Here is a 25,773-nt window from a genome sequence, read left to right on the forward strand (position 1 = left end):
TTCACAGATCCATGGCACACAATTAGGCTAAATATTTTAGCGCCGTTATTCAGCAAACTCTTGGAAACTGTCTTAGCTGCCACCTTGGGACTACGGGAAATAAACTTCGAATGCTATTATTTATGACTAAACCTGGACTTTTTTAAAAATCTCTTTGGGAAGGATAAATTAGACCTAGTGAGGACATTTTGACCACGGTGATGATACTCATTAATAGACTATTAACACCACTAGAACAAGCGTAAGATCCGTTTAGACTACTGTCGTTACATTCTTGGCTTGCCATTTTATTGTTAATACTTATTTTTGTATTTTAAAACCAATAATCATGTAAACCACTTTAGTAACTTAAGTACTATGTTATGTTGTTCACTTAACAAACTCAGTCATTTAAACTCAAGAACAAAACATCCTTAGAAAGCTCCTATTCTTCACTTGTGTGCATTACCCCTATTCACCCACAAATCTACATATCCGGTATGACAAAAGGGTACCTGCCTCACTTCATGTGACTTCCACCACGCTTACTGAAACAATTGGGGCTCAGGCATTTTGGGAACCTAAACTGGCCCATACAGCCCTCCTCCCATTCTTCCAGGGGGTAATCATGGACCCACCTTTGCTGAAATGCTTACGTGCTGATTTAGGGGAGAGGTTACCTTTCTAAGGCCCAGATGGACCAAGTCCATTCTCTTTGGAAAAAAAGCCAGGTAGTCTTTAAAACATGTAAGGCATCAAAATGCCACCACCCCCCCAAAGAAAATTGAGCAGAAAAAAATTAGAACCGTCTTTCCCCATATTTGGTGAAGTAAGAAAGAGGAGAAAAGTAAGAAAGAGGAGGAAATGCTGATAGGGACTCCCGGAAAGACTGTGAGCCTCCAACCCCTCATAGTTCCCCACCCAGCTATATTCTGAGAAAGACGCATCGAAAAATTCATACAAGTCGCTCCTATAGGAAGACGGGTCAAATTGCAGCCAAATTCCCATTTGCCTATTTAAAAGCATTTTTCAGATTGTCATTATACATGTCCTAACTACCATTCTTGACTCTTAGATTCTAGAGAATTTCTATGAGCCCAGCCGTTTGTATGATAAAACCTTAATATTTATTTAGTTAATAATCTGGGCCATTATATATTTTTGCCTGATGCAATGTAATGGTCTGTGTTTTAGTTGTGTTATGTGTGTGTGGTGCTTGGTGTATAGTTCCTCTTTGCACTGTGTTTGTATTTGCACTTTGATACACTCTGGGCCACACATGCTAGCTAAACATTCACTGAACACGTAACTCACCTGTGGCTAATGTGGCTTCCTCTTTGTATCCTACGGAAGTTGCTAAGGGGTGGGTGGCATGGCAATTACATTTTAATTGTAGTCTTGATTGAAACAATAGTTTTCAAGGAATGAAAACCTGTGTGTTCAAAAAACTATCCCTAGAGATCAATTCCTCTAGTTATTTCTGACACGTACGAAGCCTAGTCAAGAAAGAAAAGCAAAATACATTAAAATGATTAGTGATCTACCTAAGCATGATAGTAATGCACCACCCAACCTTAAACACAGTTATTTAACTGGAAGCTTTCTAGGGACGCCTTCAGTTTATACTTCTACCTGCCTAAGCAAAAACTGATTTATTACAGATCAATTTTTTTGCTGTTCTCCAAATATTTTGTCTTATCCTGATGCAGAATGAAAGCTATCCTTAAAGCAGGAGTCCACATGAAACGGATTCCCAGACAAAGAATATCGATCCTTCTCCAGAGTCAATGTACCTCATTTCAACCTTTACAACCGGGGACACCTTGTTAATTTTTTGCACTCATGCACCTCATATTTGGTCGGGCAAAAATTTGTGATGATTACTATTCAAGTATAGTTATAATCAAAAAAAATATTATATTCTGCTTCTTCAAGTAGTTTCAACAAGCTGAGCTGATTATAATATGGGGAAATCTGAGAATAACAGAGCAACAACTATATTGGGCCATCTTCTTTCTACACCCTTTTATATAAGAGTCTGGTGGGTCTAGAATGCACTATAGTTTCTTCGATTTTAAGGCTCTTATTTAAAATATTTTCAGCATGTTTTCAATTTTCATATTTCACTTGAAGAGAGAGAGAAGAGAAGATAGCCATAAAGAAAATGGCTTTACACAATACCTATATTTTGTTTTACTATTTATATAGGTTCAAGTTTTTTTTAAAAAAATCAATTTCTCCAACTGGAAAAGTTTGACATACAATTCCAACGCAAAAACTGATTTTAAAACATTCCTGTAAATCTATAATGTATGTGATATTCTAAGTTAACAAGGACAGAATTACTAGGCTTAAAAATCTTTTGTATCATTAGTTTGGAATAATAGATTTATATAGGACCATGAAGGTCCCCCAATCTGACTTAAGAGGGCGCACTGTTGTGGGGGATGGGGTTCTGTTCTCTGTCGCTGGAAGCAGTTGATGACATTTCCTCCGTCCACGCCCTGCCCTACAAATGATCTCTGTGCAAGGGGTTACATAGGATTCTTCTCTTTCTGGCTGTTCCAGTGGAAAAGGTCATGGAAGGGGTTGGAACTCAGTCAGTGCTTCCCATTGACAGGAACAGGCCCATATTGCTTTTAGGAGTTATGCCAAGTCAGAACTGGGGTCTTTCATGAACCCACCTATTCTCCATGAGTGGATACATAGGGTTGTGAATAACTGCCTTAGTGATTCGGATTTTGTTGAAGCTAGAACTCCATATTATAGCATTCACAATAACATTTTTTAAATATAGTACTAAGTGGTTACATAGCTAGTAGGTGACAATTCGCCATATTATTTGGCAGCAAGTTTTTAGGAATTCCTCACCAGATAGAGCTACAATGCGATGTTTCCAGCTGGCTCATATGTTGTGCCCTTCTTTTTATATTAGTTTGTAATTTACCCAAGGACAACCATGGAGATTGTTGCTGCTGCTACTGCTTGCTGTGTGCCTCTATAGCTTCTGCTATGTGACCTTTAAGGTGAATGTTCTGGGGTTTTCTAGCAAGATGGTTTCAGAGGCGATTTGATTTTTTTTTTTCTTTTTCTTTCTTCTGAGACTGAAGAGTATGACTTACCCAAGTGGTTTTTGATGCTGAGTAGGGCTCAACCTGTCTTCAGAGTTTAGATCCAGTGCTGAAACCATACATTGTGCTGCCTCTTAAGATTTCTTACTTTCTGATTTTTAAACGCTTCACTTTAGAGCAATCTATGTAGCGATTAGAAATTATCCTGAGTGGTTCAGTAGATCTTCTCCAGTAAGGAATATGATGCACCTATTTGCCATAATAATGCTGAAGTACTTTTACAGATTTGGTTTTTTAAAAAAGTTGCATATTTAGTCCTTTGAAAATATCAGAAATTTTGTTGGAACTTTCCCTGTGCACAGCTCTCTTAAATTCAACTGAACCATATCTGTCTCCTAAAAGCTTCTTGTATCACGTGGCGTGATAGAGTAGGAGATGGACTGCAAATGCTGCTTAAATAATAAGGCTCCAATAAAAAAGCAAGCTGCAAGTTAAAGAGCGGATTTTACCTTTTATCACTTTTCTTCAGACTCTAATATTCTGTACAGGCAGTGCAGTATACATTCATTTGCATCCTTAAGGTGTCTGCTTGTGCTCATCCAGCACACTAAGCAATGGTAGTTTTTTTATATAGAAAGAAAAAATCCACAAAGAGGTTTGGAATTTTCCTCATCAGTTGTTATCCTTCTTTCTGAAAGAAGGTCTGTTGTTTTCCTTGAAAGACATGGAACTTCCTGGAGTCTTTTACTCAGTGTATTGCCCTTATGTTCTGAGAAGGACAGCCTGGGACAATTAACCTCATGATCTCCTGAAATAAATCACACATACAATGCCAAATACAACATGTTTAAGTGATTTTTGTAACACACCACTCTCATTTGTGGGAACATTACGGCTTTATATTGTCAAAATGGAAAGGGGAATGGATGGTCTTATCACAGACTTCAAAACTGGCTCAGCATCCGGATGTAGCCAGATGCGGATGAAGGTGGGGATTATCGCTGCTAATCACTGCCTAATCACCAGCACCATCGCCCAGGTCCATCGGATCAGGCACACTGTGTCGCACTTTTTTTGAAGTTAGAAGTTTCTGGCTTCTAAAAATGCTGCGGAGCATGGCTGGAACCATGATGCTGGCAGCTGCGATTAGGCAGTGATTTAGCAGCATAATCCCTACCTTCACTGCATCCCGCTGCAGCCCGGGACTTGGCCAGTTTAAAGTTCATGTGATAAGCTCCAATGTATTCTTCTTTTTTATCTGTGAAACTTGGAAGTTGCTTCTTTCATTCTCTTCATTACTAAAGAGGACTCTGCCACTTTCTTGACGGACTTCGGAATGCCAGCCCCTTCACAGGGGCTACACCCTTAAGCCATGACCCACTTTATTTCTTTGTCAACATCTATGAAATTTGGAGTGTAGTTGGTAGAGCCCTGGAGAAATTCTAACATCATCTCTAAATCCTGAATTCCAAAAAAGTTGCATGTTTGTAAAACAAGAATTCTCTTTCTTCGAAAAGGCTGGAGACCAATATATAGTAAAAATGCCCACAGAGGACATTCAAAAGGGTAAAAAAATCTTTTGTCCTTTATTTCTCTGTCCAGCATTCAGCTCATGTTTCCTTTTCCACCCACCGCTCTGACACATCTCTCTTGTTTGTTGGCTCCTTCACTGCTCCCCCTCCCTTCGCATTCAGTATAAGCTCCTGCGTGGACATTTTAAGCCTCATGGACTGGCCCCTCCTTACTTCAGACCTTCTTCCCTCACCTTCCCACGTGCCCTCCTTTCTGGTAGTCAGTCTGTCTCAGCCAGATTTCTCTGCCCATCCCAGATTCCCCTTTCACTTGCTGCCCCTCACTCCTGGAACCTTTTCCCCCCAAGTCAAATCCTCACTTCTTTAACCCTTCAAAACGGAGTTGAAAACCATGTTCAGAGAAGCCTTACAGGATTGCATAATTGTTGCTACTATTTGTGTTCTTGATGCTTTATTCAACCATTTCTTTGCATGTACTGTTATATGTATTATCCTACTTGTGAGTTGTATTTTCCCTGGAAGAAGAGTAACATTCCGTTAGAAGCAAGCCCTCCTTCCAGTCATCTGCCTTGGTCCAGGCCTCGGAGGTAGAGAGACTGCTGGACCCTTACCTTTGCCTTACCCATCCCTTCTCTTTCTGTGTCATGTCTTTTTGATTGTAGCCGAGGGCAGGAATCGTACCTAAAGATTTTATTTACAGCGCTGTGTAATTTACAGTGCTCATAAATAAGGTTTTAATAATAATAATATAATAAAATATGGGGATTTGCTGTTGGGAGTGCAGCCCTTTAGACCACCTAGGAAGTAAGTGGGCCCCCTACTCCCCTCCAAAGTTTTCCATTCTTCTGCCTACAGCTCTAAAGGTACCTATATATTTTTACGGGTGGCAACTGAGATGGAAAAGCACTTTTATAAGCACTGATGGTCTAACGTGGTCCTAAGTGATTGTTTTGACATCACTGGAAATGCCTTTTTTTGAGTCCTGTTTTGCAGATATTGCCAGCAATTCTCCTGCCAAATCCCATGGCTTCCTTTGCTATAGTATAAGTCTAAATAGTCTATAGTCTAAAGACAATTCTTCTTCATCATCTGTTTTAGAGCAATAACATCACCTTCCCACTGGATCCACTAGGGAAAATGAGAAAATTAAAGGAAAGTTTTTTTAAAAAAAAGAAAATAAGAAAAAACTAAAAAAAAAAAAGTGAGAATGAAAAAAACAAGAAAAATTGGTCGCTAAAATCAAAAGAGAGACACATAAAATTTGACTCCAGGTACATTTTATGTTAACATTCATAAACATCTAAATGCTCACTGAAGTCAACTAATAAGTGTACAGGTGAGGTTTAAATCCCATGCTTTCAAAGGACTCGACAGCCTGTACCTTCAATGTTGCTTTCAGTTAATTGCTTGTCTGTCTGAGAGCTAGACAAGACGGTATTCTTTAGATTTTCTTCTTTGAACTTAAACTTAGCTCTTCTAACTACACGCTCTGTTTTTCCATTCATTTATTTTGATTTTCTTGCTTGATTTTCAAGACCAGCAAACATTACGTCCCAAGATTTTCAGCTTTGGACACTCCAGCCTCCAAACCTAAACTGCAACAACACACAACTATTTAGCAGATATCTCAAACCTTTGTAATAATTTGCCATAGTTTTCATCTACCTTCAAAGAAACAATAACAGTTTATAACAAGAGATAAAAAAGTAAGGTTTGGTGGGGGGGTTGATTTTTTTAAAAATTAAGATAGGAAAACACTTCATGCTAACAGGTCTAACTTATTGTCTCAGCATGATACCTCTCCCTTGAGTGATAAAGTACAATTCAGAATTGACAATACATATCATGGCTGATCATGTTTGCCAGCTATGATCCAAGGGGGGGGGGAACCTTTGTGGAAAAACGCTCGAATTACAAACATGCATCCTAGACTCAGCAACTCTCTGGGTTTCTTCTCCTCTGGACTGAAAGCAGAGTGAGTTCGCCATATTAATATCATGAATGTGGTGTTTTAATCAATACTATTCGCTTTTGTTCCGATGTGGAAAGCGTGTCTTCATCAGATCAAGTTAATGCAGGCAAGTTTTCAATCTCTCTGTAGATCACACATTCTAGTTAGATGCCTCGGCAAGATGACTCGTTGGACTGATTTTTACCACTCTAAGGCCCCTACTTATCTAAGTGCTATCTTATGATACCTCGAAAATAGCACTGATAAAAAGGAGGCAATAAACCATAATTAAGTAAGTCTTTCATTCTAACACCATAAGAGTGGGACATTTAAAATGAGTCTCCTTGAAGCCAGTCAGTTAAATCCGATATCCTGCTCCTGTCTATGCAAATAAATCTGCGTAGGAAAAATGCAAATTGGCAAGCAATGTAACCTGCACAGATTAACATGGGTTTTAAAGAATACTTTTGAATGCTACTTGCCCAAGGAGCATTTTTTTTTCAGAATGAAACAACATTTTGCCAACTGAATAAAAAAAGTAAATAAGAACCTGAATTGCTAAACTTTGGCCTATTAACAGAAAAGAAAAGTCTCTTTCCCATTTACAAAAGCCCAAGATTTTTCTCCTTGAAACATTTGTAATAAGAACACATGTAGTGAGGGAAAGATATATTCTCTTTCAGTATGATACAGTGAAAAGACATTATTTGAGCTCATTGTCTAATCGATACATTGGACTTTGTCAGGGTCTAATTCTAACATGTTAGCTCCCTGATTATTATTCAGCAATGTCTTATCAAGATGTGTTTTATTATATGAAGAATTTCAAATGTCACTGGAAAACAGTGTGAAGAATTAATTGGAAGGCTTTCATGGGAAAGTCTTAGAATCCGCTTACTAATATACTTGATGATGAATTACCAATCAATTAGTGAAATAAATAATTCTGCAATTTGATGAAGACATCCTATTATTATAAGAAGGAGAGTATTTTAGAGCAGTTAATTACTCTTGTTTTTTCCCCTTTTTCTTTTGATGCACAAAAATCCTTTCAAAATATTTCGTTTTGCCACAATGGAGAATCAAGAAATTCTTTAGTAGTAATTTGATTATACATGATATACTTTAAAAAAAAAACTGTAATGAGATTTTTTCTGCATGAAATAGAGAAATTTTGAATTGTATCTTAAATTCGATTACTAAAATAGCTAACTATTTGAAAATGGAGGTTATTTTTTCTTATGCATGCATTTTCTGAATAAAGATCAGTGAATGTCGGAAGGATCAAAATGCAGACTACTATTTATTTCAAATTAGAATAATTATGCAAGACCTCTGGTCAATGTTATTTCAATTATCATTATTGGTTCTCATACAGATTTTTTATAAAAATGAAATTGTAGCTTTCCTTTTGTCTATGACTCAGTCATCAAAGTTATTATTCTTAATTCCATCATTGGAGAATTCCTATCTAGAGAAGTCTCCTCTTTAATTCTTTCTGTCCACATGAAGAGTGGCAAGGAGAAAGGGGGCTAATATGTACCATTACACAATTTAGTTTCAAATACAAAAAAACCCTAAACAGGCCCATAAAACTGGCAAGACACACAATATGCTTGACCCTGGTAAGGTTGTTCCCCTAATTTACATTCAACACCACTCCACTATACTATGTTATCTTTTTTAATTATGAAAATATTAATTTACGTATATACAATAATTAAACTGTGTGTACATGCACTGATTTCTTATGAAGGTAAGAGGTGAGCGCTCAGTATATTGTGTAAGACCAAAATCTTTACCATGTTCTAACTTTTTCCTGTCTCAAGTGCCTTTTTCCAAAGATTTCCCCCACTGTTACTCACTCTTGCATCATTTATAGGTCTTTGAATTCACAAAACACTGACACCCTTTCCATATTTCTTCTTTCAAAATGATTGTGTTATTTTGCAAGTAAAATTTCTAGGCAACCAAATGCAAATGGGAACATCTATATTCCATAAAATCATGTAGATTATTCAAACCTGATTCTCTCTCCACTTTCCCTGGAAACACCAGCTGAAATTATTTTGCATTATAAATGTCCTACAGAACTTCTTCTTTTTTTACTTCATGCTAAGCATAACATTGTTCCTTTTGCATTTTGTATTATTTCATCTAGAACCATAAAAAGTAAAAGGTAGAGGTTTCCCCTTGATGTGATTGCCTAGTTGCGTAGGCTGTAGGGGCAGCTCATTCCATTACTAAGCTTGGGAGCGGTGTAAAATGGATCCATGTCATGTGGAGCATACTAAATGCCGAGGCCATAAACATTTACTTCCACCAAAGTGTCCATTTATCTACTTGCACTTTTACAGCTTTCTAACTTTTACATTGGCAAGGAAGCTGGGACTAGCATGTGAGCTCACTTGTCATCAGCACTTGGATCTGAACTGCCAACTGATGACTTTGTGACTCAGAGTCGGTGTCTAACTGCTAGCCACCTGTCTAACCATAAAATATGCTTATTTATGACAAAAGGTTTAGGCTCTAGTCTCAATGCTGCTCTTATAATAATAATAATAATAATAAAATTTTATTTTCTCCCCGCCCTTCCCAATCGAATCAGGGCGGGCTTACAAAAGCACCTTGTGCCGCACATTCAATAAAAAAACAGATTTACAACAACATCATTACATAAAAACAAAAAAAACCCTTAGCCAACCACACGGCCACGAGGAGGAGGGAGGCCCATAGGATGTTTAGTCGGTGAATGCCTGGTTAACTAGGAAGGTTTTGAGTCCTTCTGAAATTGGGCCAGGTTGTAGATGAGCGGAGCTCTATGGCAGCGTGTTCCAAAGGGCTGGGGCATCTGGTGGAAAAGGATTTTCTTCTGGCGTAACGGCCAACCTTGCCCCAGGCACCTTCGAGTTGTGCCCAGAGTTCTGAGGGTGCGAGGCGGAATGTCCGGTGGAGAGACGGGTTCCTCAGGAATCCTGGGGCCCAGCCATTTAGGGGCCTTTAGGTAATACCCACGCCTGTAATTGAGCTCGGAAGCGAATAGGCAGCAAGTGGAGGATCTTAAGTTACCGGTGTTATTATGGCTCTCCCAGCGAGAGAATCAGTGGTATGGTTACGGAATTTGAAGGCTAGAAGTTTGATTTAGAGGGAGACATGGTAAGATTACATTTGTAATGTGTTGTGCTCCGTGTGTGTCCTTTGTGAGTGAATGTTGCCCTAAGCAGAGTCCATGTTATGACCCTCGGCTGAACTTTCATGTGCCTGCTTTCATTGGTGCGTAATATTGATTTTCTTATTGTGATATTATTATTTGAAACAAAAATGGCCACAATATTGTCAACTGCAGCCAACTCTTATCCTGTTATTACTTCGTTTTAACCAGGAGGGTGTCCTGTCTAAACCATGTCTTTCATCAGTATGGACTGGATGAGGGCAAACTAGTTGAAATTATCCAGACAAGACAGAGGTGCTCCTGGTTCAGTCAATGCAGACAGGGAACGGGACCAACTTTGTTAATGGGCACGTCCCCCTGAGCACAGGTTTGCTAGTTTGGGGATATCTTGGACTCTAGCTTTGAACCTGGAGCCCAGGTCTCTACTGTGACCGAATGTTTTGCATGGATGACCATTGTTGCCATTCCTTTAGCACCAGATCTGGCCATGGGTGGTACATGCCTTGGCTACATCATTGGAACACTGTTTAACAGGCTCTACATGGGGTGCCTTTGAGAGTGTTCGAAATTTCAGCTGGTTCTTTAAAGAGTGCTGCCAGGCTACTACAGGGCGTTATTACAAAGCCACACAACACCTGCTTTAACAGCTTCATTGGCTGCCAGTTTGTTTCAGGCACACCTCCTTGGCTATGTCAGTGTAAATTCTTGTGCTCAGGTCTCACACTTTTGGCAGGCCGCATCTTTGTATTGAACTGCCTTGACTCTGAGATTCCTTTGGAGAGCCTCCTCTCTGTCCCCCACCATTCACATCAATCCCCACCCCTTCGCGGCTGCCCCTAAAAATTATCTGTCACATCTCCTTTTTGCTGCCCCCTTCTCTTGGTCTTCTATATCTCCCTTTCTTAACTTTCCTGCTTTTCTCTATGTAGATTCGTGGATGTGCTTTCATATCATCTGTTGACTTATGCCATCTCTCATCACAGGGTTTTTTAAGGGGCAATGAATACTCAGAATAATATTTTGCATGTTCTTCTTGAATAAGCCTACGCACTCGTATTCCCTGATGGTATCCCTTCGAGTACTAACAGGTCTTACCTGGCTTAACTCTGACAGGCATGATTTAGTGCTTTGGAATTTTTAGTTTCCTTAAATGTCCTCTTACCATTCTTCCATGCGCCCTCTTTCCTTTACTTTTTCATCGCCTCCTTCTGCATTGCTTCATTTAGCACTATGAATGTGTTGGATATGTTATCCCAAAGCTTGTTATTTTGCTCTCTATCTGACATCAGCAATATCTGACATCGTTCTTGACATTATGATATCCCCACTGCACATCTCTAGTGTTACATTATATTTTCCTTTCATCGGAATTGGAGCTGTAGGACTTATTGAAGGCCAGCTGGTGTAGTGTTTGAGTATTAGCAGGCCTTGGATCAGGCTTCAATCCATGCTTACCATGGAAATCCACTGGTGACTTGGGTGAATCATACACTCTCAGCCTGTTACAGACTGCCAATCTATAAACTGCTTCGGGTCTCTTGGAGATATGCTATTTAAATGATGCAGGGTCCTAAGATCCAGAAGTTGCACAAAGCTGCATCCAGTGTTAGGAATGGAAGTGTGGCTTGGGTGACCTCCGGACTCTTATGCCACACATATTTAAATAGCATTCTCCAAGAGACCCGAGCAGTTTTTTGGCAGTCTGCAACAGGCCTCGTTCACAAAATAATGATGTATACCTTAGGGTTACTAGTTGGAACTATTGAAGTACCAAACCCAAAACAAGCCTTCCTATTGAAGAATACTTTTTTGATCATCATTCACACACTTCCTATTTCTTCTTCCTTCCTTCTTTATTCTCCCCTCCCCCTCCTTCTCATATATGTTCTTTCCCAAATGGATCTAAAACCAAAGCACTATAAACTTATTTTCATATCCTGAACATGAAATCTTATTTTTTTAGGTTTCTCACTTTCCTTTTTACCTCAAAAAACTTTTGGCGCGTTACAGACTGCCCAAAACGTGGTGGTTGTGCCGCTGCGTGCTGCGTCCGGGAACTTGCAGCAGCCAAACCGCATTGTTCCCGGCACAGCACAAAGAGCACCAATGGCTTTTCCTTCATCCCGGAAGAGGCGCTCGAGGCGCGAGGCGCGCACTCGCGTGGTTGCCATTCCGGTGCACACGTCCGGATGCTGTGTCGCAACATCAAAAGGGCGCCATCTGTATGCGCATGCGCTGCCATTTTGATGTCGTTGTTACACGGAGGGGGGGCAAGGTGCATCAGGAAGCGCCGCCCCCTGGCGTAAAGACGGCACCCCATAGGGCCTCCCAACGCACCATAGCCGGCAAAAATGGCAAGAGTTCCCATTTTATAATTAGAATACACAAAGTATCCCAATGAGCTTAAAGAAGCATGCCTTATTGAGCTACCTAGCCATAGTAGCAGAAATGATGTACAGATCATGGAGCTAGACCAAAAGAATATAGATAGAATCATATACTCATAGAGTTGGAAGATACCACAAGGGCCATCCAGTCCCCCCCTCCATGCAGGAATCCAATCAAAGCTCCCTGACAGATATCCAGCCTCCGTTTGAAGACCTCCAAGGAGGGAGACTCCACTACACTCTGAGGAAGTGTGTTCCACTGTCGAACAGCCCTTACTGTCAGGAAGTTCCTCCTAATGTTGAGGTGGAATCTCTTTTCCTGCAGCTTGCATCCATTGCTCCAGGTCCTAGTCTCTGGAGCAGCAGAAAACAAGCTGGCTCCCTCCTCAATATGACATCCCTTCAAATATTCAAACAGAGCTATCATATCACCCCTTAATCTTCTTTTCTCCAGGCTAAATATCCCCAGCTCCCTAAGTCGTTCCTCATAGGGCATGGTTTCCAGACCTTTCACCATTTTAGTCGCCCTCCTTTGGACACGCTCCAGTTTATCAATGTCCTTTTTGAATTGTGTCACCCAGAGCTGGACACAATATTCCAGGTGAGGCCTGACCAGAGCAGAATATAGTGACACTATTACTTCCCTTGATCTAGACACTATACTTCTATTGATGCAGCCTAAAATCGCATTGGCCTTGTTAGCTGCCGCATCGCACTGTTGACTCATGTTCAACTCAAGACTCATGCCTAGGGGAGTTTTCCAGTCTCATTTCAAGAGTGCTGTTCAGTTCATGAATTAGCACACAAAGCTGGACTGTTGCTCTTCAGCTTCCTCAGGTGTGTACCTTTTGAGGTCTTCCCCCCGTGCCCCATCGAAGATTCCATTAAAAACCCCTCCCCTTCTGTTAGCAGCCTTGAAAGCCCACATTATTCTCTTCTATTGTTATATCTTCCTTCTCCTATTGAAATATTCTTTGGAGTTTGAAAGTGATTTTACAAATGAAAATGATATCCCCTTCAGGAAGAAGTCATAACAATTTAATGCCACTACTTTTCCATTATCTCCTCTTTCAGGCATCTTCTTTCTGTCTCATTTTTTGCTGACTTGTTTGTCCACTGCTCTGCCCCCACTGTTACCATTAACTTGCCCTACTCCTTCATGGAAGATACTCTACTCCATTCTAAGGAGTTTATCACACTAGCAAGATCCTGCAAGAAAACAGGATTCAAATGAGAGTTAAATTAGAGAAAACCCAGAAATGCCTGAAGTTTGTCACACGACGTCACTGTTAACGTGAAATAACATGAAATTAAACCGGTGGAAAATGGAAGCTTTTTACTTTTGGGAAATTTTGAAAGTAAAAAGGTGGCATTTTTCTCCACATTAACTTCGGTTTAACTGCGTTATTTCACTTTAGCAGCAATTCGGTGTGATAAACTTCCCAAATTTGTGGGTTCTGTTTAAATTCAAATTTAATTTAACTCTCCTTTAAATCCTGCTTTCCCATGGAATCTTGGTTGTTGTGATAAAGTTCTAAGAGATGGTGTGGGGAAAGTGTGCAGATCCGATGGAATTTTCCTATGTTCAAAAGCACTTGCTACATATAGAAAACTCTATCCCAGGGACAGGCAGACTGGCAGTTGCTACTGAGTCTAATTAATATGAACAATATTACAGAGCGCCTATACCATACACAGGCTTGCTGAACGCAGATTTGAGCTTACACATATGGCAAGCCCGGGAGGACAAAATGGCACCACTATATAGAATGCGATCTATAAAAGGTAATTCAAGCCTGTGGGCCACGCCCTACAGACATACACATAAAATGAACAATCAGTACTGGGCCAGAAAACAAATTAAAACGGATAATGCAATATGCCCATTACAAAATAATAAATATTGACCAGATGCATTTGTTAGTCATTGTGCACTCTCTAACCTGTTGTATACCCTTTAATCTCATTCTGTGAGGCACAAATGAATTGACATTTCATGTACTGTATATGTTCCCATGGGATTTGCAGTTTTCTGGCCCAGTACTGATTGTTCATTTTATGTGTATGTCTGTAGGGCGTGGCCCACAGGCTTGAATTACCTTTTATAGATCGCATGCTTTGTATTTTAACATTTTTTTAAAAAATTCATTGCATTTGAGTGCAACACACTGTTTACATAAAATTGCCGAGTGTCCATCTCCCCTAAACTTTTTGCTCATTCACCTGCTTGTGTTTGTTTAGGGATTTACCTCCCAGTTTTTTTCCTTTACCACTATATAGAAACCAATTGGATTTGGGCATAGACGTTCTTCCTATCTGCAGGGGTGTCTGGAATGGATCCCCGCATATAGGAAGGGCCTACTATACTTCATATTATGGATCAAGAATAGTTATCACAGCTAATTAGTGGGCTAATATAACAATGAATTAGAAAACAGAAATTAATCCAATTCTGCTTTAATTATTTAATTCTGGTTTGATTAAATAGCAACAATGGCTGTGATTCTAGATCAATTACTCATGTAACTACCTTAGTCATGTAGCTAAGTACCATCTCCCAGTCTGACACCCACCCTCCAACCCCCACTGCCAATAAGGACATACTGGGCAGAAGCTTCTGCAAGTTAGGCCTGTTACAGACTACCAAAATAAAGCTGCTTCGGGTCTCTTTGGAGCTATGCTATTTAAATGATGCATGGGTCCTAAGAGTCCGGAGGTCACGCCAAAGCCACACTCCATTCCTAAGCACTGGAGTGCAGCTTTGGTGCAGCTTCCGGATTCTTAGGATGCATGCATCATTTAAACAACATACCTCCAAAGAGACCCGAAGCAGCTTTATTTCAGCAGTCTGTAACAGGTCTTAGAGTGGGATGGAAATGTCAGTCTGTTACATTCCTATTGACAAGGGAACAGACCTCTGTTGCTTACAGTAGCTGCTGCCTTGTAAGTCTGGATTGGGGGAATTTTGTGATTCTTGTGATTCTTTACACTATTGAATATGTAGGGATAGCGAATACAAAGTAGTCATGGATGCATAACTCTAGGTTATACATGCATAACCATGGCGCGTTACAGACCGCCTAAAAACGGCGGTCTGCCAGCACTGCTGGTTGCTCCACAAGGGAGCTGCAGCAGCCAAACTGCGCGGCTCCCGCGCGGAGCAAAAAAGAAGCCTCAAAATGGTGCTTCTTCTCGCGGAGCAGTTATGATGCCGCGAGGCGCCAATGGTGCACTCGCAACATCATAAGCGCTGCGCGACGTGTGGACGCTATGCATCCGGCACGTAATAATGGTGGCGCCTGTGTGTATAGGGAGCCGCTATTATTACGCCCCGTCACGTGCTAGGGGTGAGGCCGGTGTGGACGCTAGGTCCCCGGCCAACCCCTAGCACGTGATGGGGGTGCCTCAAGAGCCCGTCTGTAACGGGCCTCTGTTTCTGAATCCCAGCTATCCTCAGTTGTCTGTTCCTGGCTGACCAGCTTTCTCTGTCTCATTTTCTTTCTGTTGATCAGTTCTGTTGCTCTATGCCCCTTTTTCCTTTCTCCCTATGTGTTGCCTATGCACTTCTTTCTCTTTCTTTTCATACTCAAAAAGAACAAATCTGTCCTTTTTGAAAGAGCAAACAAATGATGGTTTCTAAGGTCAGGTTTTTATAAATAACAGATGAGCTATTAAACCTGTATTTTGGACCAAACTACCTCCATATCAGATTGTTGGAAGACTGCATGTGCTAGAGTTCTACTGGACTGCATATTGCTATTAAATTATAGAACTGAAAAGAATTAATAGGAGAATGTTAGGAAAGAACCAGGGGTAAAATGCTAGTTGAATCAGTGATAAAATGAGGAGAAGCTGGAGTGGAAAGAGGGTGAAAAGCAAGAGAAGAAAGTATATTGACAACACATTGGGAGGATGAGCAAAGGGCATAGAGGAACAGAACTGATAAAATGAAAGGAACTGAGAAAGAGAAAACTGGTCAGCGAGGAACAGGCAACTGATCATGAATGGAGTTCACAAACTTTCCCTTGCTTACCATTTGATTCCCTGTTAACTATCCTTGGTATTTATTTCCATCATTGTTGTTATAGTCATTTCCAACTTATGGCAACCCTAAGACGAACCTGTCATGGGTTTTCTTGGCAAGATTTACTTTTTATTTACAATTCTGCCATTCACTTCTCAGCATACTTTTAGATTTTCACTAACCTATGGAATGCATTTTGTACACTTACATGTGGCAGGTGCTGAAATATGCACACATGCCCCTTGTGTTGTCTTAAAAACTCAATCTGAAGTGGCTTTTTGGCAGGTAAAGGTTGAGTAGCATTGACCTAGAAGAACAACACAGCTAATGCTGTAGTGCTGAACATGACAGACCTTCTTACTGAATCCACAGAGAGACCCAGGAAATCTACCACCAAAGGACAGTGGTTTTAAGGCATCAGACTTGACAAAGCTAGTAATAAACAACATGACATTGATCACACACACACACAGGCACACACACAGAGATGCAACTGTCCTCTGAGAACATAGAAGGACTATGCACCAGATGTTATCCACTCACACTCTTTTAATTTAAGTCACCAGAGCAGTAAAGAGATCATCCAAGCAAAAGGAAATAGAAAACTGTTATTCTTTCCAACTTTCAACCCCAATATTTCTTACCTGTGCCAGCCACTAGTCAAAAAAGCAGCACAAATTGTTCTATAAATGGATATACATATATAAGTATTTCTCAGGCTAGTGCTAGCATTGGGCAGAAGAAGACGACCACTTCAGACAGGTGTTTTTGAGTGCAGAAAATAGTTTATTTGATTTATTATTCTATAGTTTACTCCCAAAGAGAGACAATTTGTGATATTTTCTTCCTCAGCTGCATCAACTTGGCCACCTCAAGTACTATATGCCTTGACGTGGGGAGAAGATGTCTTTTGCTATTCTACCTTAGGCAGAAAAATGTCTTGGACCAATTCTGTTCATATCCTCAGCAGGGTGGGATCACAGAAGGCTTCTTGAACTTTATTATAGCTGTTAGCACAACCATCTTATAACAGAGATTCACATTAATCCTACTTACATTCTCACAGGAACTGGCCTATGCGAATGTAACGCCCAAGGCTGAACTGACACTTATTCTCCCAACTCTAATGTGATTACCTAGCTAAGTATCTTCTCCCATCTGGGAACAAATATATACTTGCGCCATTTCACTTTTTTAGTGTCAGTAGGAAATAAAAGGAAAGATTTCCATACCTGAAACAATTATTCAGTGGGTTATGGAATATCTATGAATAACTTGAAATCTCTTCTTGACCTCATTGGTAAATATAAATACGTTTTGTACCCTTTTGTATCAAGTTCACACTACGACATTAAAAAAAACTTCTGGGTAGAACAGAAAGAACTCAAACGACAGAGGTAAAAGGTTTCACTTGAGGTATGATCATACACACTGTATACTTTTAATAAAATAGCAACATTATAACAGAAATTTCAGGGAGGTTTTTTTTTTAATGCTTTTTAGTGGAGAGAATGATGGTCATGTTAGTCTGTTGCAGCCAAAAACAAAAGTGGATCAGGACAGATTGTGCCATAATATAATTTGTCAGTCTTTTGGTGCCACAAAACTCTTTTGTCTTAACATTTTCCTGCTGCAAGATGGCACTGTACATTTTATTTGTGAAGATGGAAGGATTACCCGAAATAGCTCTCTTTGGGCCTCAGGCCAAGAACTTGAACTGTACATGCAGTACTACATGGTAAAACAGTCAGAAAGTAGATAAGAAAATTGAAATTGTTCATGTGGTTTGTCTTGAGTGCTGCTCTTTTCTTTCACAAACAAGTAGTGATTTGCCGCCTCTTCTTTCTCCCTTCTCCCTGCAAGATCAGTGATTTGCGCTAACTGGATTAATTCCATGTGTTCTGCTCATTTTATGCTGCCAAACAAGGCTAGTAAGAAATATCTAGGAACCTGGGTTTGTGGGTTGTTGTTGTTTTTTTCTTCCAATAGTCTGGAGGTGAATTTATACACTGATAAACTGTATGCATTGATAAACTGACAACTATCCATGCTTTGATACTTCTGCATTAACAAAGTCGCAGGCTAGGAATACAAAGGAAGGCTAAATACACATAATTTCTGCAATATTGTAGTCATTTGGTATTTACCATTCTGAAGACTATTTTAAACAATGACATAAAATAAACGTAGTGTGTACAATGTGTGCCCTAGCTCTGAGGACACTGCCATTTTAGATATCTGCCAATGATAATTATGTTTATATATCCACATTTGTATGAAATTTTCAGCATAAATGTGAGTATTTTAGAGGTGGAATTTTTCTGTCCCCTATTTCCTTAACAGTTTATTTTTAAAAAAATATTTTATTAACCCAAAGGGTGCTCAGCAATGGCTCCTTTTCATCCTGGAGAGAAGTGACCAGTGGGGTCCCACGGGGCTCTGTCCTGGGCCCAGTGCTATTCAACATCTTTATCAATGACCTGGATGACAGAATTGGGAGCATACTTATCAAATTTGCAGATGACACCAAATTAGGGGGAATAGCTAATACCCCAGAGGACAGGATCAAGATTCAAAATGACCTGAATAGACTAGAAAGCTGGGCCAAAGCTAACAAAATGAAATTCAACACAGAGAAATGTAAGGTACTGCACTTAGGGCGAAAAAATGAAATGCACAGATATAGGTTGGGAGACACATTGCTGAATGAAAGTACATGCGAAAGGGATCTAGGAGTCCAAGTCGATGATAAGTTGAACATGAGTCAACAGTGCGATGCGGCAGCTAAAAAGGCCAATACAATTTTAGGCTGCATCAATAAAAGTATAGTGTCTAGATCAAGAGAAGTAATTGTGCCATTATATTCTGCTCTGGTCAGGCCCCACCTGGAATATTGTGTCCAGTTCTGGGCACCACAATTCAAAAAGGACATTGAGAAACTGGAGCGTGTCCAAAGGAGGGCGACTAAAATGGTGAAAGGTTTGGAAACCTTGCCCTATGAGGAGCGACTCAGAGAGCTGGGGATGTTTAGCCTGGAGAAGAGAAGATTAAGAGGTGATATGATAGCCCTGTTTAAATATGTGAAAGGATGTCATATTGAGGAGGGAGCAAGCTTGTTTTCTGCTGCTCCAGAGAACAGGACCCGGAACAATGGATGCAAGCTACAGGAAAAGAGATTCCACCTGAACATTAGGAGGAACTTCCTGACAGTAAGGGCTGTTCGACAGTGGAACACACTCCCTCAGAGTGTAGTGGAGTCTTCTTCCTTGGAGGTCTTTAAACAGAGGCTGGATGGCCATCTGTTGGGGATGCTTTGATTTGGATTTCCTGCATGGCAGGGGGTTGGACTGGATGGCCCTTGCGGTCTCTTCCAACTCTATGATTCTATGATTCTATGATAAGTTTAAAAAATACATCAAGAAAAAAAAGGGGGGAACCACTACGAACATACATACAATCACATATAACATATAACAATCTAACTTTACTATAAACTATACAATAAAACATATGTCATAACCTCCAATGGTATCTCTCCTCCCCAAATATCTAAACCAGATTCTATATCTATCCCTCCTCTTCCCACCTTAGACTCTTTCTATTAAGTTCCATCTTTCCTGTTCTTCCTTATATTACTTACTTACCTCATCTTCCACTCTCTCTACTTTCTTTCTCTCACTACTTTCTTTCTCTCTAACCTACCTACTCTTACCTTCGTCACTTACTAAATCCCACCTCTCCTACCTACTCCTTCTAACCAACTCAAAAACAAAACAAAACAAAACAAAACTCTCTTTCTGCCTTACCTAACATAGTCAGGAATTCTCACATATCTTCTCACTCATCCCCACACTAAAACCCTTAACTTCCACCACCACTGATTAATAAGATCGTATACTCTCTTATCACATAGTTATCTTCCTTCAAACTAAGTCAGTTCACAAGCTTTCAACTTTGGATGATAACATTTTTTCTTTCTCATATTCAAAGTATGATTAAGAAAAAAGAAAAGAAAATACTACTATTTCCTTAACAGTTTAAAACATCTGTATGAGAGGTCTGTTAACAAAAGGCTACTTTCTGATTTTTGAGGAGCCATGAGAGTTGCAGAGCAACATCACTTATCTAAGCCAGACAAAGAAAGAAGAAATCCCTTCTGCTTTTACAGGAGAGAGATTCTAGGAAAGGACTTAAGGTCTTTTTTCGTCACCTGTCACTCATCCCAGCAGAGCTTTCCATAAACCTTGGCTTCAGCCTAAGAATGATGAAGTTCTCTGCCAACCTACCATCAAATACACTTTGAACCTTGTATTGACAGAAGAACAAAAGGTGTTTATAGAAAAGATGGCTGAAAATAATCTTCCTCAGTACTGCTCACATCAGTTTTGAGATCATTTGGTCAGACTACTGTAAGACTAAACCTTCAGACAATTCTTAATAGTGTGTGTGTATACATACTGTACATACATACATACATACATGCATGCATTTGCAATACACTGTTTTGCAAAAGATTGTCAAAATTACTCTTTAGTAACCATGCATGTATATTTTGCTTTATAAAATTCTCAGGCATTCAAATATCATGCTATGCATCAGTGCACAAATGCTTTTTTCATATTAAATACAAACAAATTGGCAGTACTATGAAGAAGCAACTTTACATGTAATTCACAAAGTTTTCTAATAATTATTCAGACTAAGGGGATAAATGAAGTGTTGCATTCCAAAACAGTATAGACAGCTTTCTTTCCATGGCATTCAATCCATTTCTCAGGTGGCCAATGCAAGTCATCTTCTGTCATTTTGAAAACAATGAGTAGAATTTATTTAGTACAATCTACTGTATTCTTCTTCTTTCTAGCCATCTGCAGAGACATAACTACTCACCTTTCAAGCCACATCAACTATCACCAAATGATATCCAACTGAATAAGAATCTTATTATTCTGTGATCACAGAACAATATGCTACATACTTTTGGGTAAACATTTTTAAGTTCCTCTAAAACTAATCAAACAAATAAGATGAATAACATTGGTGGTAACTAACTATGAATTCTAGATATCTTGGGCAGTACACTTTTGATTTCCAAATGCTGGGACCAGCCAAATATGGTAGGTTGTACACACTACTTCAAATGCTTGCACAAAATTTTGTGAATGTTTTAACAGAGCTTGGAAAGTTTTGAAATAAGCTGTTCTCATTACTCACTGCTATGGTCAAAATGCTGCAACCTGTTTACTAATATTCCAGTTATTAACAATGAGAAACATTTTGTAACATGGCAAAGAGAACTAAGTAAATTTTTATGGGAAAGCAAAAAAGAAAGGGTAAAATGGAAACTGTTAACGGATGAAAATGGTGGATGTAATTTACCAAACATTAAGCTATATTATTATGTAGTACAGTGGTGCCTCGGGTTACGAAATTAATTCGTTCCGCCATTCCTTTCGTAACCCGAAAATTTCGTAACCCGAAAAGGCTTTCCGTTAGCACTGGAAAGCCTATAGCTGCACTTTGCAGCATTTGAATTTCGCGCCGAAATGAATTTCGTAACCCGAAAAATATTTCGTAACCCGAAACAGTTTTTGCCAATCCAACTTTTTCGTATCCCGGAAATTTCGTAACCCGATCATTTCGTATCCCGAGGCACCACTGTATACCAAATGGTTGGAAGATCGGTTCAAATTGAATAATGAGAATGTACTGAATATTGAAAAACATAATCTGAATCTGGGTTTACATGCATACATGTGGTAAATGAAACCCAAAGAAAATAGCACTTTCAATAATCGTGTCATAAGAAATTCTTTGCTTAAAGTCTGGTATAAAGTGAGATATCAATTTTATAAAAACATACCTCTCTGAGTTTAAATACAAGAAACTTACTACAATAGAACTAAGGACAAAGAAGCAACATGGTTAAGATATGGGGACATAATTAATAAGACATTAGAAGGGAAATATAATATGAAACCTATAGAAGCGCTTAAAGAAAAAGGAAAAATAAAGGACTGGTTTCTATATAATCAAATAAATAATCACTTTAAAGTAGACAATAAAACTTTTTGGTTGACGAGGGACAATAATGAAATAGACAAAATTATGTTAGATGAAAAAGGTAAACATATATCTAAATATTACAAACTATTAAAAGAAAGATCTTGAAGATGAAACTATTAAAAACAGTATGGTAAGGTGGGCACAAGATATAAACAAAACAATAACAATAGAGGAATGGGAAAAATCATGGAAAGATACAAACAAGTTCACCTTATGCCAAAATTATAAAGAAAATTACATCAAGATGCTAAATAGATGGTACCTAACCCCTCAAAAAATACGTAACATATATAAAACATATATAAAAGCCCTCCCTTCCGGCCACCATCTTAGGGAGAGAGAGAGGGGCAGGCTAGCTCCAACTGCCTGCCTCAAAGAAGAAAAAGCCCTCCCTTCCTGCCACCATCTTAGGGAGAGAGAGAGAGGCAGGCAAGCTCCAACTGCCGCCTCGAAAGAAGAAAAAGAAGCCCTCCTTCGGCACAGCGTTAGGAGAGAGAGAGAGGCAGGCAAGCTCCAAGCCTGCCTCAAAGAAGAAAAAGCCCTCCCTTCCGGCCACCATCTTAGGGAGAGAGAGAGAGAGAGAGGCAGGCAAGCTCCAACTGCCTGCCTCAAAGACGAAAATGCCCTCCCTTCAGCCACCATCTTGAGGGAGAGAGAGGCCTGTTATGTTTTATTTTGACTTTGTTTTGTACTTCCTGTTGTACACCGCTTTGATCTAATTTGGAAAAGCGGTATATAAATAAACATTATTATTATTATTATTATTAAAACAGGCAACACGAAATGCTGGAAATGTGGAAAACCTGAGGGAAATTTCTACCACATGTGGTGGATATGTAATAAAGCAAAAGAATTTTGGCAAAAAATCCATGGAGTTATGCAAGACATTTTAGAGATCAAGATTCCCTTTGAAGCAAATTTATTCCTATTAAATATGACACATAACATAAAGTCTGTAAGATTTAATAGAATAATCTTGTACATTGTTTCTTGTGCAAGGATTCTGTATGCCCAATCCTGGAAAACCACCACTAACCCATCAATTAAAAATTGGTTGATTAAACTTTTTGAAGCAAGAAATATGGATATACTATCTGACTCATTAAGAGAGAAATCCAAAGACCAGATAGAAAGGGAATGGAAATGTCTTAAAATATTTGAAGAAAAGATAAAATAGTTATGTTAATCATTAATTTTGGTTGATAAGGGAAAATTTAAATGTCAACATGGGAAATTTTAAATTTAAAAACAAATATCAGGAGTAAACAATAATTACAAGATGTGGGAATACCCAATTGTAAAGGAAGTATAAATAGAAAGACAAAGATATCGATTATCTTATGTAAATAGATATATGTGATATTTGTACAGGTTGTAATGTATGTTTTGAATTGTTTGTTTTGTGTTTTCTTATCTTTCTGCTTTTGTGTGTAAGATGATATTCTAAATAAAAAAAATTTAAAATGCTGCAACTTCTAATGTTGTTCATCTGAGCTACATGCATGGCTTAGTGGATCTTAATGGCTCTTACTATTTTCTCCTTTCAATATAATTTTTTATTACTTTCCATTACTTTTTTTAAGAAACAAAATCATGGGATTAATAAGAGAAGAACATACAACCTGAAGAATTTCTGTCCAAATATATGCAGAAATGCCTCTAAAAATAACCCAAAAGTAATTAGAAAGAATTACTGATGATATCAATAATGTAACTTCACTCCTGATCATTAATTTACAGTCTGCCCTCTATATCTGTAGACATGTCATCAGTAGATTTGAGCATTCGTGGATAGCAAGCCCATGAGGGGGGGGGGGGGGGAGAGGAAGAGGAGGAGGAGGAGGAGGAGGAGAGGATAAGGAGGGCAAGAGAGGACAAGGATGATAAAGAGCAGAAAAGAGGAAGAGAAGGAAGGAAAAGGAGGACAAGCAGCAGCAGGGTGATAGAGGGATAAGAGGAAATGGAGGAAGATAGAGGAGGCAGGGAAGAGGAGAAAGAGGAAAGAAAAGGAGCAGGAAGAGTGAAGAAGAGGAAAAGAAGGAAGGTGGAGGAGGCAGGGTAAGAGGAGGAGAAAGAGAATGAGCAAAAAGAAGGGAAAGGACAAGGAGGAAGAAAAGGAGGGCTAGCAGTGGCGGGAAGATATAAGGAGTAAAATGTGGAGGAGGAAGAGGAGGAGAGGAGGAAGAAGAGTGGAGAAGAGGATGAGGGGGAAGGAGAAGGAGGCAGGAAAGAGGAGGTGGAAGAGGAGGAGAAACAGTCACAGCAGCAATGACAGGGAGAGAGGAGAAGGAGGAGAGAAGGAGGAGGAGGCAGGGAAGAGGAGGAAGAAGAGGTACCCCCTGCTGCCCACTGCAATGAGAGCAGTGAGGGGGCAGAGGGGGGGAAGTGCCATTGTTCTCAATGGTGGCAGAGTCACGTGGCCACACCACCATTGAGTACTATGGGACTTGAGCATCCATGGATTTTTGTATCGGGGGGGGGGGCTGGAACGGATGTCAGGGATGATGGGAGTTGTAGCTCTTCACCTCTGGCTCGAACTCACCACCTGGTTGTGCACCGCGCTGACCAGTTTTGACCAGTGGTTATAGCTTAGCAGAGTTACAGAGAATAGGCTGAAGACCCTGACAAACTCTCCAAGCCTTCTCACTCTTGCTTCCACAGAAGTCTTCACCCTTCTTCAGGATCCAGCTGGTTCTTGTAGCTTCACCCAAGACACCAGACAACTCAGTAGTCTTAAAAAAAGATCTACTTTATTCTACTATATACAGCTCCAAAACTATCCAACACAACTCCAATACAACAATACTATACTCCTCACTATCCACTACTACTACCCACACTACTACCCACAAAAAACATTGGGATGCATAGTCATTATTATAGTCAATGCATGGTACCACCCACTGTTGTCTGTTTCCACCCAGTAGGCGTGTACATCATTCTCATTGGTTCTCTTAGTTCATCCTACAATTAGTGATTTCATCATCTCAGCCTTGACCACTTAACAATTGTCAGGTGTGTCCAATTACCCACTTTACATTTCTTGTCCTTGGCACTCAGGACTTGTTAATTGTGTTACCATTTACACCTGTGTGGTTCTCAATTGGCTTCTGCTGAGTCATCCTGACTCTCACATACATGTTTTATTTCATTTACTGTATATCCCATGTTGCTTTTTCTTGACAACGGATCCCCCACGGATACTGAGTGCCCACTGTACTTTTGAAATATGATTTTGTTATACCCTCATCACTACCAAGATAACCACTTATTGGCCCGAAACAGATGGTCCAAAAGAAGCGGCTTCTGTCTGCTTCTGAGGTGTGGCATTTAAATGATACACACTCTCAAAGTGGCCAGAAGCCGCTTCAAAGCTGCGCCAAGCTGGCAAGAGCCAGACAGTTCACAGGTGGATTGAATCCACTTCTACCAGCAGACCATTTGGAACCACCGTGGTCTTGATCCAGATTGCTGCAATAGACGTGCACCAACCTCACCCTTCACCCAGCAGATGTCCTACGAAAAAAAGCATACAGGGATGACTCATCTCAAGTGAACAGTTTCCCCACAAACTTGGTTCTGCCAGCCAAC

The 25,773-nt window shown here is 39.7% G+C and overlaps 1 long non-coding RNA gene across 2 annotated transcripts in view; it reads right to left on the reverse strand.

Moving 5' to 3' along the window:
• The window catches only part of LOC121921382, a 172,823-nt gene that overhangs the window by 37,840 nt on the left and 109,210 nt on the right, over positions 1-25,773 (reverse strand). The gene's annotated exons all lie outside the window — the stretch shown is intronic.

The sequence above is a fragment of the Sceloporus undulatus genome, chromosome 2, assembly GCF_019175285.1.
Source record: "Sceloporus undulatus isolate JIND9_A2432 ecotype Alabama chromosome 2, SceUnd_v1.1, whole genome shotgun sequence".
Taxonomy (NCBI): domain Eukaryota; kingdom Metazoa; phylum Chordata; class Lepidosauria; order Squamata; family Phrynosomatidae; genus Sceloporus; species Sceloporus undulatus.